Below are 14907 nucleotides of genomic sequence, written 5' to 3'. Positions count from 1 at the left end.
TGGGGTTAAGTGACTTTCCCAGGGTCACACAACTAGGAAGTGTTAAGTGTCTGAGATCAGATTTGAAGTCAGGTCCTCCTGAATTTAAGGCTGGTGCTCTATCCACTGTGCCACCTAGCTGCCCCCAACCAATTAATTACTAAAAAGGTTATTCTTTCCTTTTATTTGCAAGATTATTTTAATTGAAGAAATGTGTAAAATAACATAAATTTATAACTAATTTTTTCACAAATAAAGTCATTCTATTATGGATTTTAATGCTTTACACTGGTTTATTTAGTATATAGTTTTTCACATTTATTTACTAAAATTTTCAAAAAGAGTAAAATTGCTGCATCTTTACTATTATCATTAAGAAAACAGCTATTTCTTCTTTTAGTTCAAACACCGTTTGAAGTACCTTGCAAAAAAAAAAAAAAAAAAAAGCTAGCATGTTTTGCAATAAAATAAAAAAACATCCTCTAAGTTCTGCCCCCCTACTGTCACAAAGTTCTTCAACAAACCTTTCTTTCAGTGTATTGTTTCTGATAAAGTTGATTACTCTTACTCCTACAAAATTGATTATTCTTAAATCTACTTACTTTCTAACTCACATTTCTATACAAGAGGTGACCTAAAAAGCATGCAATATTTCTAAACTGTTCAAAGGACCAGTTTTAGACCTGTCTTCCAGCTGGAAATCATTTGAGCTCCAACAGAGCAGAGTACAATAAACATTATATCATTTTAATTTTTAAAATCAAATTTTATTGATATAATTTCATCAGCAATAGCTTCCCAAAACCACAAATCTTCTCTACCACCAATTTCAATACTTTAGCAGTATCTGGTACACATATAATCAAGTGAGCAACTTTTTTTAAAAATTTATTTTATTATAGCTTTTTATTTACAAAACATATGCATGGGTAATTTTTCAACATTGACCCTTGCAAAACCTTCTGTTCCAAATTTTCCCCTCCTTTCTCCCCCCTTCCTCTAGATGGCAGGTAGTCCAATACATGTTAAATATGTTAAAATATATGTTAAATCTGATATGTGTGTACATATTTATACAATTGTCTTGCTGCACAAGAAAAATGAGATCTAAAAAGAAAAAAAAACCTGAGAAGGAAAACAAAAATGCAAGCAAATAACAACAGAAAGTGCAATGCTATGTTGTGGTCCACACTCAGCTCCCATGGTCCTCTCCCTGGGTGTAGATGTTCATCACTGAACAACTGGAACTAATTTGAATCATTTCATTGTTGAAGAGAGCCACGCCAATTAGAATTAATTGTTGTATAGTATTGTCTTTGAAGTATATAATGATCTCCTGGTTCTGCTCATTTCATTCAACATCAGTTCATGTAAGTCTCTCCAAGCCTCTCTAAAGTCATCCTGCTGGTCATTTCTTACAGAACAGTAATATTCCATAACATTCATATACCACAGTTTATTCAGCCATTTGCCAATTGATGGCCATCCACTCAGTTTCCAGTTTCTGGCCATCACAAAGAGGGCTGCCAAAACATTTTCACACATACAGGTCCCTTTCCCTTATTTAAGATCTCTTTGGGATATAAGCCCAGTAATAACACTACTGGATCAAAGGGTATGCACAGTTTGATAACTTTCTGAGCGTAGTTCCAAATTGTTCTCCAGAATAGTTGGATGTATTCACAACTCCACCAACAATGTATCAGTGTCCCAGTTTTCCCACATCCCCTCCAATATTCATCATTATCTTTTCTTGTCATCTTAGCCAATCTGACAGGTATGTAGTGGTATCTTAGAGTTGTCTTAATTTGTATTTCTCTGATCAATAATGATTTGGAGCATCTTTTCATATGACTAGAATAGTTTCAATTTCTTCATCTGAGAATTGTCTATTCATATCTTTTGACCATTTATCAATTGGAGAATGGCTTGATTTCTTATAAATTAGAGTCAATTCTCTACATATTTTGGAAATGAAGCCTTTGTCAGAACCTTTAACTGTAAGGATGTTTTCTCAGTTTATTACTTCCCTTCTAATCTTGTTTGCATTAGTTTTGTTTGTACAAACCCTTTTTAATTTGATACAATGAAAATTAACTATTTTTGTGATCAGTAATGATCTCTAGTTCTTCTTTGGTCACAAATCCCTTCCTCCTCCACAGATCTGAGAGGTAAACTATCGTATGTTCTTCCAATTTATTTATAATATCATTCTTTATGTCTAGATCATGAACCCATTTTGACCTTATCTAGGCATACTGTGTTAAGTGTAGGTCAATGCCTATTTTCTGCCATACTAGTTTCCAATATTCCCAGCAGTTTTTGTCAAATAGTGAATTCTTATCCCAAAAGCTGGGGTCTTTGGGTTTGTCAAACATTAGATTTCTAAGAAGGAAGAGTTTAATTTCTCATTTAATTGATTGCAAAGGATTTGACACATATGAGTGGTTCTCCTTCCCACCAAATCATCTTTAAATGGAACCATTTGAAGCTACTTTGCATCTGATTTTACCATGTGGCTCCAGGTATCATCAGTGTTTCTCTTTTTGAATGAGAATTTTTTACACTTAGATATCATGTAAGTTGTATAATATATTTGTGCTTGGGGGAGAGGGAGGATGAAAGGGGGAAAAAAAGAATAAAAAAAAGTGCACAGCACAGAAGAAAAGAATAACCTACTAGGAATCAAAGAAAAGATGAATACTCATGAAGAATATAATTTCACTTTGAAATGGAAATTTATTGTCATATATTTTGAATCTTCCTTGATGTTCTGCTGGGCACATGACAATGTTCTATTTTGTCTTGGTTTTGTGGTTTTTTTTTTGTTTTTGTTTTTGTTTTTATTTTCCTTTTCTGTCTCACTTTTTCTATTTTTCTCTTACTTTTTTATTTACTTCAATTAAAAAAACAGTAATGGGAAAAAATCATATAAGCAACTTTGCATTGTGCAAGCAATGCTTGTGATGCCACAGACATGACTTTTCGAAAATTTTGGTTTTGTTTATTAAAAACATCTAATTTTTCTAGAAAAATCCTCTTGCTTCCAATGTATCAACTAATTTGTTTCATGCTATTTGACTAACAAAGATTTTCTTTTCTGTTAATAAAAATATATACAAATGTTCATGATAAATATAGGGGATAATATTTCCTGAATTTGAACTTTTTGTTTCATATTTCTATATTTCTGCTACCTAAACCACTTCTATTGTCTGTGCTTGACCTAGTTTTACCTACTTCAGTGGATTTTTTCTTCAAATTGATTACATATTCATGTATACATTGTAAAGGGATACTGTTTTACTTTTTAAAAATTGGAGGTAAAACCTTTATTATTAATATAATTTTGTTAGAAATTTCAAGTGAATATTCTAGAATTATTTCAATTTTTAAAAATAATTTTATTTATAATGTTATATTAAAGCTAATGATGCTAAAAATATAACTGATATGTGGTCCTTTTAACTGCTACAAAAAATTTGAATTTAAACATTTCATGTTCATATACAGCAAGCAGCATGATAACAAAAGACTGGATATGGAAGGTGTGGTGGCAGATGGAACCTTCATTGATAACATTGAACAACTCAAATTTAATCTTATTTGTGCAAATAGTCACTGTACTGCACACATCCCTTGAAGCACATTTTCTTTGTTAGTCCTGTTTTTGTTACCTTTCATTTTAATTTAAAAAAAAACACACAATTATGTTTCTTCACAACTTACATTCAAATATATTTAATAATTCTGGCTATTTCTCTGTACCTCCAGTACAGGGATTCTTCACCTTTTTTTCTGTCATAGAATCCTTTGACTGTTGCTCAGTCATTTCCAGTTCTTCGTGACCCCATTTGGGATTTTTTTGGCAAAATTCCTGGAATGATTTACCATATCTTTCTCTACCTGACTTTACAGAGTAGGAAACTAAGACAAACAGAGTGAAGTGATTTGGCCAAATTCACACAGCTGGTAAGTGTCTGAGGCCAAATTTCAACTCTGGAAGATGAGTCTTCCTGACTCTCGGTCTGGCACTGCCATTCCAAGTACAGTCTATAGCAAATTCAAAGTTCTAGCGACTGGATCTTGAGTATTGTGTGTGTGAAAAATAGTCAGCAGACCAATTAGAATGAATAATAGAGATGTATTTAAAGATTACAATTTCTCCAAGTGGGATTAAGCTAGGTGCTGAGAGATTCCCTACCTGGGAAATCCCATCTGCCAAGTAAAAAGGGATGTCTGGTAACTGAAGTAAAAGGGCTTGTGAGGTGTCCAGGAAGTGGGGCAGATGATTTCTACTCAGCATAGAATCATAGGAACCATAGACCCTAACATTTATTACAAATTTATCAAGCATAAAAAAAAAAAAAAAAAACAACAGCAAAAGAGAAAGAGCACTGGGAAATGTTGTCAGTACCCCTGGCTTCACATCTTTCCTCTGAGACCTTGAGCAAATCAATTCAGCTCTCCAAATCTGTTTCCTTATTTAAAATGAGGGGGCTCAACCAGGTAATAATAGCTAATATTTATATAGCCCATTAATACAAAGTTATACATAAGTATATTTGTTTGTGCACACCCATTAAGTATAAATATAAAATCTCATTTGATCCTCATGATACTCCTATGAAGGAGACACTATTATCATCCCTATTTTACAGACAAGGAAATTGAGGCTGAGAGTTAAGTGAATTGGTAAATAAATGTCTGAGGTAAAATTAGAACCCAGTTCTTTTTTTCTATCTTAAAATTCAAGTTTGTTTAATTGTATTATTTTTTTCTGAATTCAATAATTTTCCAATTATATATAAAGATAGTTTTCAACATTCAGTTTTAAGATTTTGACCCCAATTTTTTTCCTTTCCTCTCTTATCTCTCCCCTTCCCAAGACAGCAATTAATCTGATATAAGTTAAATATGTACAATCATTTTAAATGTATTTCCATGTTAGTCATTTTGTGAAAAAAATAGAACAAAAGGGAAAAATCACAAAAAAAAGAAAAAGCAAACAAACAGACAAAATGTACATTTCAATCCACATTCAGTCTCCATAATTCTCTCTCTGGATGCAGATAGCATTTTCCATCCCAAATCTATTAGAATGGTCTTGGATCACTGTATTGCTGAGAAGAGCCAGGTGTGTTAGAGTTGATCACCACATGATGTTGCTGTTACTGTATACAATATTCTCCCAAGAACTCAGTTGTTCTTGACTCCAGGTGTAGCACCCCGATCATTAGACCACCTGTCTCTTTCGAGATGACTTCTAAGCTGTTTTCTAACATGAAATCTGTGACCCTATGATAAATGATTGGATCACCAGGTCATCAATTTTGGCATTCAGTAGAAATGTTCCAGACAGGTCTAAGGAGATGATCTGAATGAAATGGAAATATAATTAGCATGATATGTCAGTTATAGCATGTCCCTGGAAAATTTGACAACGTTGTTAACTTTTAATTTGAAAGAGTAGTGCTTATGGTCTTGAAATGCCTATGGGCAACATGTAAAAAACTGTAAGTGGGGAACTCAGGAAAGGGCAGAGATTTCTGTCTGAGAACTAGGAACCTTTGGACACGTCTATATTAGAAATATGAGGGGCATAAGTATTTGTTAATTGCCTCATGCGTGCCAGGCACTGTGCTAAATACTTTACAAATATCATCTCATTTGGCCCTCATAATAATGCTGTGAGGTAGATGCTACTATTCCCCAGATTTACAGATTTACAGATGAAGAAACTGAGGCTGACAGAGATGAAATGATTAGAGTCTAAGGCTAGACTTGAATTCAGATCTTTCTGATTCTGGGCACAGGATCTATTGTCCCATGTGTGTAGTGGAAAGACTACTGTATTAGATTATTATAATCTGACATTTGTATAGCACTTACAAAGTGCCAGGCACTGTGCAAATTATTATCTCATTTGATCCTCATAATAATAGTAACAATAGCAACTATATGGGAAAATTGTTATCTCCATTTTACAGATGAGAAAACTGAGGCGAACAGATTAAGTGATTTGCCCAGGGTCTCAGAGCTAGTAAGTGGCTGAGGCCACATTTCAAACTCAGGTCTTTCTGTTTCAAGCCCTGGAACTCTGCCCAACTTTATAATAGTGACACTTACATACAAACACACACATATGTATGCATATATATGTATATATGGAGACAGAGAAACTGAGAGAGGGTGCTTTGAGATTCACAAAGCATTTCCAAATATTTTCTTGCTTGATCCTCACAACAACCCTGGGAGGAAGGTGCTAAACTATTGGATTTTCTGCAAATCCCTTTATTCCTTCTGAGTCTCAAGTGTCCTTACCTCTAAAAATGGGGATGATGAAAATATTTGCACTGCCTCTCCTTCACAGTGTTGTGAGAAAGCCTCTTTCTGAACCAGAAGGTGTTACATAAATGTGAGTTATTATTCATCAAAGCATTATACAGTTCTCTGTGGATAAAGGTATTCATCTCCATGGACCTCCTCCTGAATCACAGGGAGCCAAGCACTAAATTAAAACCCCCTTTTTTTCAGAAAGCACCAAGAAGAAAACCAGCTGAAGATGCAGCTTCTCCTTAGATAATGTCAAGGTACCAAGCTTTGAATCTTGTTGTGACCTTGAAGAAGTTAATTACTTCACTTCTCTGTGTGTCTTTTTCTAAATCTGTAAAATCATAGAGGTGGATCAGAGCTAGGGAAAACAACCAAGTTCTGGACTTGGACTCTAGGGAAGACCTGTGTCTGAGCCATTTCCTTAATCTTTGTTTGCCTCAGTTTTCTCAACTGCAAAAGGTGTTGTTATAAAAATTTGTGGAGCCCTTAGCACAGTGCATGAAACTTAGTACAAGCTTAATAAAGGATTGTTGGAAAAAATGTAAAAATATATTTAAAAAGGTATCTTCCAACTCAAAATCCATGATCCTGATAGATTAGAGGTAATGTTGGTGGCTTATGATAACTTTTATTTATGCAGACCTTTCGAGTTTGCAAAGTTCTTTTCATAATTGTCCTCATTTATGCAAAATTATAGGTTCTATTAATATCCCATTTTATACGTTAAGAAACAGAGGCAGGGGCAGCTAGGTGGCGCAGTGGATAGAGCACCAGCCTTGAATTCAGGAGGACCGAGTTCAAATCTGGTCTCAGACATTTAACACTTCCTAGCTGTGTGACCCTGGACAAGTCACTTAACCCCAGCCTCAGAAAAGAAAAAGAAAAAGAAACAGAGGCAGTAGTGATTTGCCCATCTCGAATTATTGCCATCTAGATCTTCCTGGTTTCCAGTATGGCAGTCTGAAGTGGTCAGTCAACAGACATTTATTAAGTACCCATTATATGTCAGGGAATGTGGCAAGATTGAGAATGGAAGAAAGGTACAGATAGACTCTGCCTGCAAGGAGCTTTCAGTCTAATGGAGAAAGACAACATATGAAAAAGTATGAAAAAGAGAAAGAGAGGAGAAAAGGGGAGAGGGAGAGAGGGAAAGGCAGGGAGGGAAGGAAGAGAGGGAGAAAAAGAAGAGAAGGAAAGGAGGGTGGGAGAGAGACAGAGAGAGAGAAACACACACACATGGGGGACAGAGAGAGGAGGAGGGACAGAAAAATAATGAGAGGAGGAACAGACAGACAGAGAGAGAGAGAGAGGGAGCCAAAGACAGACAAAAGACAGAGAGGGGTAGAGAGAGAGAAGGAGGGAGGGAGAGACAGAGAGAGAGACAGAGAGAGAGACAGAGAGAGACAGAGAGAGAGAGAGAGAGAGAGAGAGAGAGAGAGAGAGAGAGAGAGAGAGAGAGAGAGAGAGAGAGAGAGAGAGAGAGAGAGAGAGAGAGAGAGAGGGAGGGAGGGAGGGGAGGGGAGAAAGAGAGAGAGAGAGAGAGGAGAGGAGAGAGAGAGAGAGAGAGAGAGAGATGAGAGAGAGAGGGAGGGAGGAGGGAGGGAGGGAGGGAGGGAGGGGGAGGGAGGGAGGGAGAGGGAATACACAGAGGGGAGACAGAGAGAGAGAAGGAGGAAGAGACAGAGAGAAGAGGGAGAGAGGATCGAGAAGGCACCACAGAGAGAGACAGAGAGAGACAACAGAAAGAGAAAAGAGAGAAGGGGAGAGAGGAGAAAGAAGATAGGACAACTGCCAGTAAATGATATTGGAACCTGGGCCACAAAATAGCGGTGGTTCTTAGCTACTGAGTGTTCCTTTAAGAACGCAGTCCAGCCGATTACAAGACGGGGAGAGGCCCGTCTCCAAGTCACGAGACCAGAGAAACCTCTTGCTTAGTGAAGGGAGCCATTGTGGGCTGCTGCAGTCAGGGGCCGGTCTTGCATTGTAATGCTATATAACACACAGATGGGTCAGGCTATCAGAAGAGAAAGGGCTCTTATTCCTTTCTGAGTGGACTGGGCATTCTGCAAGACCCCGGAACAAAGAGGGGACCTGTTCCCGAGCCCTATCCCGGCTGTCCCAAACAAACAGTAAGTCAGAAGGGCAGCCAACTGCCCAGCTCAGCCTCCGTGCTCTAAAGAAACGCCCGCGGCTCTGAGGTTCCCTGGGGGCCCGAAAAGCAGAGAGGATCACGGGAGATCGTGTCCCTTTGGGTTAGCAGGCTCAGGCTGGATTTCAGTGACTCATCGTTCTTTCAGTCGCTCCAAATTTAGGCCACATCTTGTATTACAGTTTGGTGTTGAAGGAATGAGACGTTTAAAACATTTCCCTGGGACTCAGGCCTGTCTGAGCACTTGTTGGTTGGGGATGTGGCAAAGTGGACTAGACAAGATGATCTCCATCACTCTCTGGGGACTTTGGCTTCTCCTCCTCCTTCCCCCCTCCTGATGCTTGCACTGGGACCGATTCGCGGCCCTTGCCAGGGCAAGAAGGAAGGTCACAAGCAAAAAAAAGTGAAATGTGTATCTGATGCAGACACTTGCCATGTCCTTGTCATAGGACCCCAGTTAGCACTTTATAAATGCTTGTTGGCTGAGCTGAGCCAGTTAGCCCATCTGTGTGCTTGCAGAGGGAGAGATTCCAAGTGAATGTCTAACAGCAGAGGAGTCACCTTTGCTGGGGTTTACCTTCAACTGGTAGCCTGAGGTGGGGCCAGAAGTCTCCCTGCTGCTCCACCCCTGTCCTGCGATCTCAGGTGCAGCCAAGAATCCACCAGAAAACATTTAGTGACATATCCCCCGTGATACTTAGACCTGGCCCAAGGGAGGCTGAACTTACAGCATAAATGGGAGACAATTTAGGGAAATTATATAGCTGAGGCTTGATGATGTATTACTATTATCCACGGTTTCCACACACACACACACACACTTGTAAGCAGGGTCCAGGACATGGTCAAGGCTGGGCACACAGTTGGTAATTATGACAATGATGATGGTAACAGCAACAATAATAACTGATATTTATATAGTGCAAAGCACTTTACCTACTTAATTTTTTAAAGCCTTATAACAACTTTGTGAAGCAGGTGTTATTGGTATTATTATCCCCATTTTACTGATGAGGAAATTGAGACTCACAACTATTAAGCTCCTTGCCCAGCTCCATAAGTGAAAGAGAAGCAATATTTGAAAACCAATCTACTACTGCCTACCACTTCATGCACCAATATTGATCTGAATCTCTGAGTAGTGTCCCATAATTCCAGAATAAAAGTGATTTTTCTATTACCTGACAGGTGGTTCAGAAAATGATTCCCACATCAGTAGTTTCCAGCCTGTCATTTTCCTTCTTTCCCTTTCATTTTTTTGAGGGGGTGGTGGTGGTACAGGATCATATTAAGTATTTGTCAAATTCAGGAACTTTTAAAGAAAATACTTATAATATGTTGTGTAGCTTTTAGGTAGACTAAGCATATGCCTTCTCCTTTCTCTTAATCTTAATCCAACATATATTTCCTCTGTATGCTTATTCTTCAGTTGGAGTTACCAAATATGAAGTTTATGTTGCCTATGGGAAGTATCGAGTTATTCATAGAATTTCTCTTCATCTGCAAGAGAGGCTAGTTTATAAATTAGTTATCTCTGTGGTAGTCTTTTTGCTTGTGCTTAACTTGAAGACTTGAAGGCAACAGGCAACATGACTGAATATCCTTTAAAGTAAAGTTTTGTGTTGCCTTTGAATGTACAAAAAAATGACAAGCATCCATTAAGCACCTACAGTGTGCCAGGCATACACATTAGCATACATTAGCACTGGTAATACAAAGACAAAAGTGAAAGTCTCATTAATGATGAACTAATTCTGCCTGTTTATTGAACAACTGAAAGAAAGCATGCTTTGAAAACTTAACAGTTTTCTATAAATGTCAGCTCTCCTCCTCCTATTTATTATTATTATTATTATTATTATTATTAACCTCTTCAAAGAGAACCCATTTGCTTTCCATTAGCTTTGATATGGTTCAGTTCTTCCAAGTTCATTCATTCACTGGTCACTGGACAAGAATATCAGATTTAGAGTCTAAACAATTAATGTTATTGATATATAATGTTTCTGCCACTTTTCTCCTCTTCCACTGCAAAAATGGAGAGGATTTTTATAGCACTCAGGACAATTTTGTATTTTTCTAAGTTTTTTGTGTTTTCTTGACCAATGAATTCGTTCCTTAGTGGTTCTCCTCCTGGAGATGTGCTTCTCTCTGCACCTTGGACAATAGATTCGGTCTGTTTCAAGCACCATACTTGAAGCTTTTCTAGCATGGTTGAGACTCCTGAAGTTTATATTCTCCTGGAGTAGCCTCCCCAGGGTCATCTCCATACCAGAATAACCAATCAGAGTAAGATTTTATGGGGTCATTTCTGAGTTACCTACCTGTGGAGTCACATCATCACCATGTCAGATGGGATCAAAGCTGGCTAAAAAGGAAGATGAAAGAGAAGAGGGCATGGTATGCAGTTTCTAACAGCTTCAATCTGACCTTTTTACCCAAAACTCCAAAATAGGCAGTCATATAGCAAGAGATATCATCCTGGCCTTAGGGATAAACCCTATTTTATCAACAACAGGATTTATTAAGTGATTACAATGTGCCAGACACTATGTTAAGTGTTGGAATACAAAGTAGAGAGTCCCTGCTTTCAAAAAACTTTCATTCTAAGGGGGAAGACACACACACACACACACACACACACACACACATATATATATATATATGTAAAATGCATTACTATACTGTGATGATAATGATGGTTATGATGATGGTTATGATACAAGTATGTAACCAACAGGCGTCACTGGAAGGGTTTGGAAGTTTAAGATGGAAAGCAGGAGAGGAGCATACCCTCATTTCTCTGGCTCCCACCTTTGGAATTTTGGGACATAACTGCTCTTCCCCAAATAACTGCTTTTTCTACTGGATAGTACTGCTCTGCAAGCCACTGGATGTGCTCCAGTTAAAAAAAAATGGGGATTGAGGAAAGAGAGAATGTAGCTCTCCTATAAGTCTCCCCTTCACCAGACCATCATGGCTATCTGACTTAATGGTGTTTTAAGTCTGAGAAACAGAAAAAATTTCATATATGCTTTAAATTCACTTATTTGAGAAGTTTATCAAAAGTTATTAAATTTATTATCAAAAGCTATTAATAATCAAACCCACAAAACTATTGTTGGTTGTTGTTTAGTCATTCAGCACATCAGGCCCTTCTCTCCTCCGTTATGTCTTAAAGTCTGTCTAAATTCATGTTTGTTGTTTTCCTTGACACTATCCTCCTCACCCTCAGCCGTCCCCTTTTTCTTTTACTTTCAATCTTTCCCAACATCAGGGACTTTTCCAATGAGTCCTGTCTTCTCATTATATGGCCAAAGTATTTAGGCTTCAACTTTAGTATTTGATCTTCCAGTGAACAACCTGGATTAATTTCTTTAAGTACCAACTGGTTTGATTTCCTTCTTGTCCGAGGGTCTCCACAATTCCAAAGTGTAGATTCTGTGGCACTAAGCTTTCCTTATAGGCCGGTTCTCACAGCTATACTTTGGTATTGGAAAAACCCTATCTTGGACTCCACAAACCTTTGTCAGTTTTTTAGTCTGCTGTCCAGATTTGCTGTAGCTTTCCTTCCATGCAGATTTTAATTTGGGGGCTGCAGTCCCCATCTGCAGTGATCTTTGAGCCCAAGAACATAAAATCTGATGCTGCTTCCATTTCTTTTCCCTCTGTTTGTTAGGAAGTGAAAGGACTTGTTGCCAAGATCTTAGTTAATGTTTCAATGTTAAGCTTCAAGCCAGCTTTTACTCTCTCCTCTTTCACCCTCATCAAGAGGCCTCTTCATTCTTCTTCACTTTCCATCATCAGAGTGATTTCGTCTGCATATGTGAAATTGTTGATATTTCTCCCAGCAAGCTCAATTCTGGCTTTTAATACATCCAGTATGGCATTTCTCATGATGTATTTGTATGTGAGTTAAATAAATTAGGTGACAGTATATAGCCTTGTCATGCTCTTTTTCCATCTTAAATGGTGGCTCAGTTCATTAGCTCTATTGTTGAACAGGGTCTCCAAACTATTTTATTTTATTATTATTATTAATTTTTTTTAAGGCAATTGGGGTTAAGTGACTTGCCTAAGGTCACACAGCTAGGCCTTCCTAAGTGTCTGAGAGCAGATTTGAACTCGGGTCCTCCTGAATTCAAGGCTGGTGCTCTATCCACTGCACCACCCCAAAGTACCTATTTTAGACTCTCTCTGGTCTAAGCCATGCTATACACTGGTCCTTTTCACTACACTACCCTATTTACAATCAAGAGTATATAGGTCACTTGAAATTTATGATTGATGGTAGCTTTAGTAAAACTAAAAAACCAGGAACTAGGAACAGCTTAAAGAACTAAGAGAAATCGAGTAGAAAAAGGCCTGCAAGCAGAAAGGCAGAAGGCAGGAAATTAAACATTTCCTGTCCCTTCTCTAATTCAAGTTCTGCTCAGTTCTAGCCACACCCTCCTTTTAGACAATTATAGAAACAGAAAATTGTGGTAAACTGAGACAAAGAATTCAAGCTGCCTCTGCTTGGAGGCTGAGTCCTCATTGAAAGCTCTTGCTGAAATGTCTTTATCTCCCCAATCACAGTCTGCCCTTGTGCTGGTGCTGTTCCTCCCTCTTTGAATCTGCTACCCCAGTAAGGATCTTGGCCCACCAGTTTTGCTCAGGAGTTCCAGCCCTCATTTTGACAATGGTAAATCTCAAAGGTTCCATTCTGACCCACCAAATTTCAACTCCCGTCATGCATTTCTCTATGTTTCAAAGGCTTTCTGGCTGTAGGTACAAGACTCACACAACATAGATATAGGGTAACTTTGGAGGAGAAAGTTAACCTGAAGATCTAGAGAAAGAGCGGAGTCTTGGAGATTTTAAGAGATTGACCTAAAAAAAGAGCATTCTAGACATGGGATGCAGAGATGGAGTGTTACGTGGGAGGAACATTGTTCAGTCTTTTCAGTCAAGTCCAATTCTGTGTGACCCCATTTATGGTTTTCTTGGCAAGAATCTGGAGTATAGGCCACTATATTTGTTCTCTGGAAGGAGATTCTCTATATAGACATAGATTTTTGTAAACAGTTACATCAAATTACACATGTATGATTTGTGACAATCTCATACCATATTCGGGTTTTTCAAAGTGTTTTGTAAATAGTGCAATTATTATCCTGATTTTGTTGTTGTTCAGTTGTGTTCAATGTTCCCTGACCCTTTTTTTTTTTTGGGGGGGGGGAGGTTTCTGGGCAGAGATACTGGAATGGTTTGCCATTTCCTTCTCCAGCTCATTTTACAGATGAGAAACTGAAGCAAATAGGTTAAGCCAGTAAGTGTCTGAGGCTAGATTTGAATCACCGAACCACCTGCCTGCCCCAAGATTGCAATATGTAAAATAATTATTTTTCTGGTGTGATGATATAATATTGCATATAAGAAGTCTTGTCAGAATCTTCATGATTGTTCTGAGGCCTGAACAATCTGAGGCTTGAGGAAAATAATGAAACCTAGATTTTTACTTCCATAATTTCTGCATTGTGGTTAATATATATTTAGCAGCAGTTACCCACTATATGAATTCAGAGAGGAGAATTTCTCTTATAAGACTAGTATGGTAGAATCACAGTGAGGACAGGAGTAAAAAGATAATAAAGATACCTGGCAAGATAATAAGGAACCAATTATTATAATATGGGAAATGATACACACATACACGCATATGTATATGAATAAACACAACACATACAAACCATATGTACACATATACATGCATATGTATACCTGTATATACAAATGTCCATAGTATATGCATATGTCTTGTTTATTAATGTCATGTGCAATATTTGTTAAATATTTTTATTGAACGTTTATGATGATGATTTTATATATTAATATATATAAAAAAAGAAAGTGCCTTCAGAACTTGCTTGCCTGGTGCATCTTTGGAAATGAAGGTCCTTATATTCACTTTCCTTATAAGTATTCTCTCCTGAAAGGAGAATAAATTGCCACTTTGCTTATGAAAAGGAAGAAATGGAAGAATACTAATAAATATGGTATGATCCAGAAAAGTAAAAAAAAAAAAAAGGGGGGGACAAGTTCAAGTGAAACTCTTTAAATGCAAACAAATAAAAACAAAAAACTAAAATCCAAGCCCCACAAAAGTATTTGATTCTGGAAATTATGAGGAGCTACTAGATTACTAAGTATGGGGTATGTGGTAAATGGGTCTCATTTTTTATATACTCTTAAAATTCCATAATTTTGTGACCTCACCTTTTTATAATGCTTTAAGATTTACATTCTTAGATAACTAGCATGTGTTTTATTCCAACTCTTCATTCTCTCACCCCCCCACATTCAATCTGTTGCCAGTTTTACCCTTACAGTTGCAAGTCCTTCAAGTTGCCCCCTTCTTTCCTGGTTCTACCTCCCACCACTCTGGTACAGATTCTCATCAC

The 14907-nt window shown here is 37.6% G+C and overlaps 1 protein-coding gene across 2 annotated transcripts in view; it reads left to right on the top strand.

Annotated features, from left to right (window-relative positions):
* Positions 1-8244: 8244 nt before the first annotated feature.
* Positions 8245-14907, top strand: part of DGLUCY (D-glutamate cyclase) — a 126515-nt gene continuing 119852 nt past the window's right edge. The window contains exon 1 of one of the 2 annotated variants that reach the window (XM_074289724.1): positions 8245-8444. The gene's annotated coding sequence lies outside the window, so the exon portion shown is untranslated. The remainder of the gene's footprint in view (positions 8445-14907) is intronic. The other variant, XM_074289725.1, reaches the window with a different exon arrangement.

This window comes from Sminthopsis crassicaudata, chromosome 2 (assembly GCF_048593235.1).
Source record: "Sminthopsis crassicaudata isolate SCR6 chromosome 2, ASM4859323v1, whole genome shotgun sequence".
In the NCBI taxonomy this organism is placed as follows: Eukaryota; Metazoa; Chordata; class Mammalia; order Dasyuromorphia; family Dasyuridae; genus Sminthopsis; species Sminthopsis crassicaudata.
The sequence above is the reverse complement of the archived record's forward strand: the minus strand, read 5'-3'. Positions and strand labels throughout refer to the sequence as shown.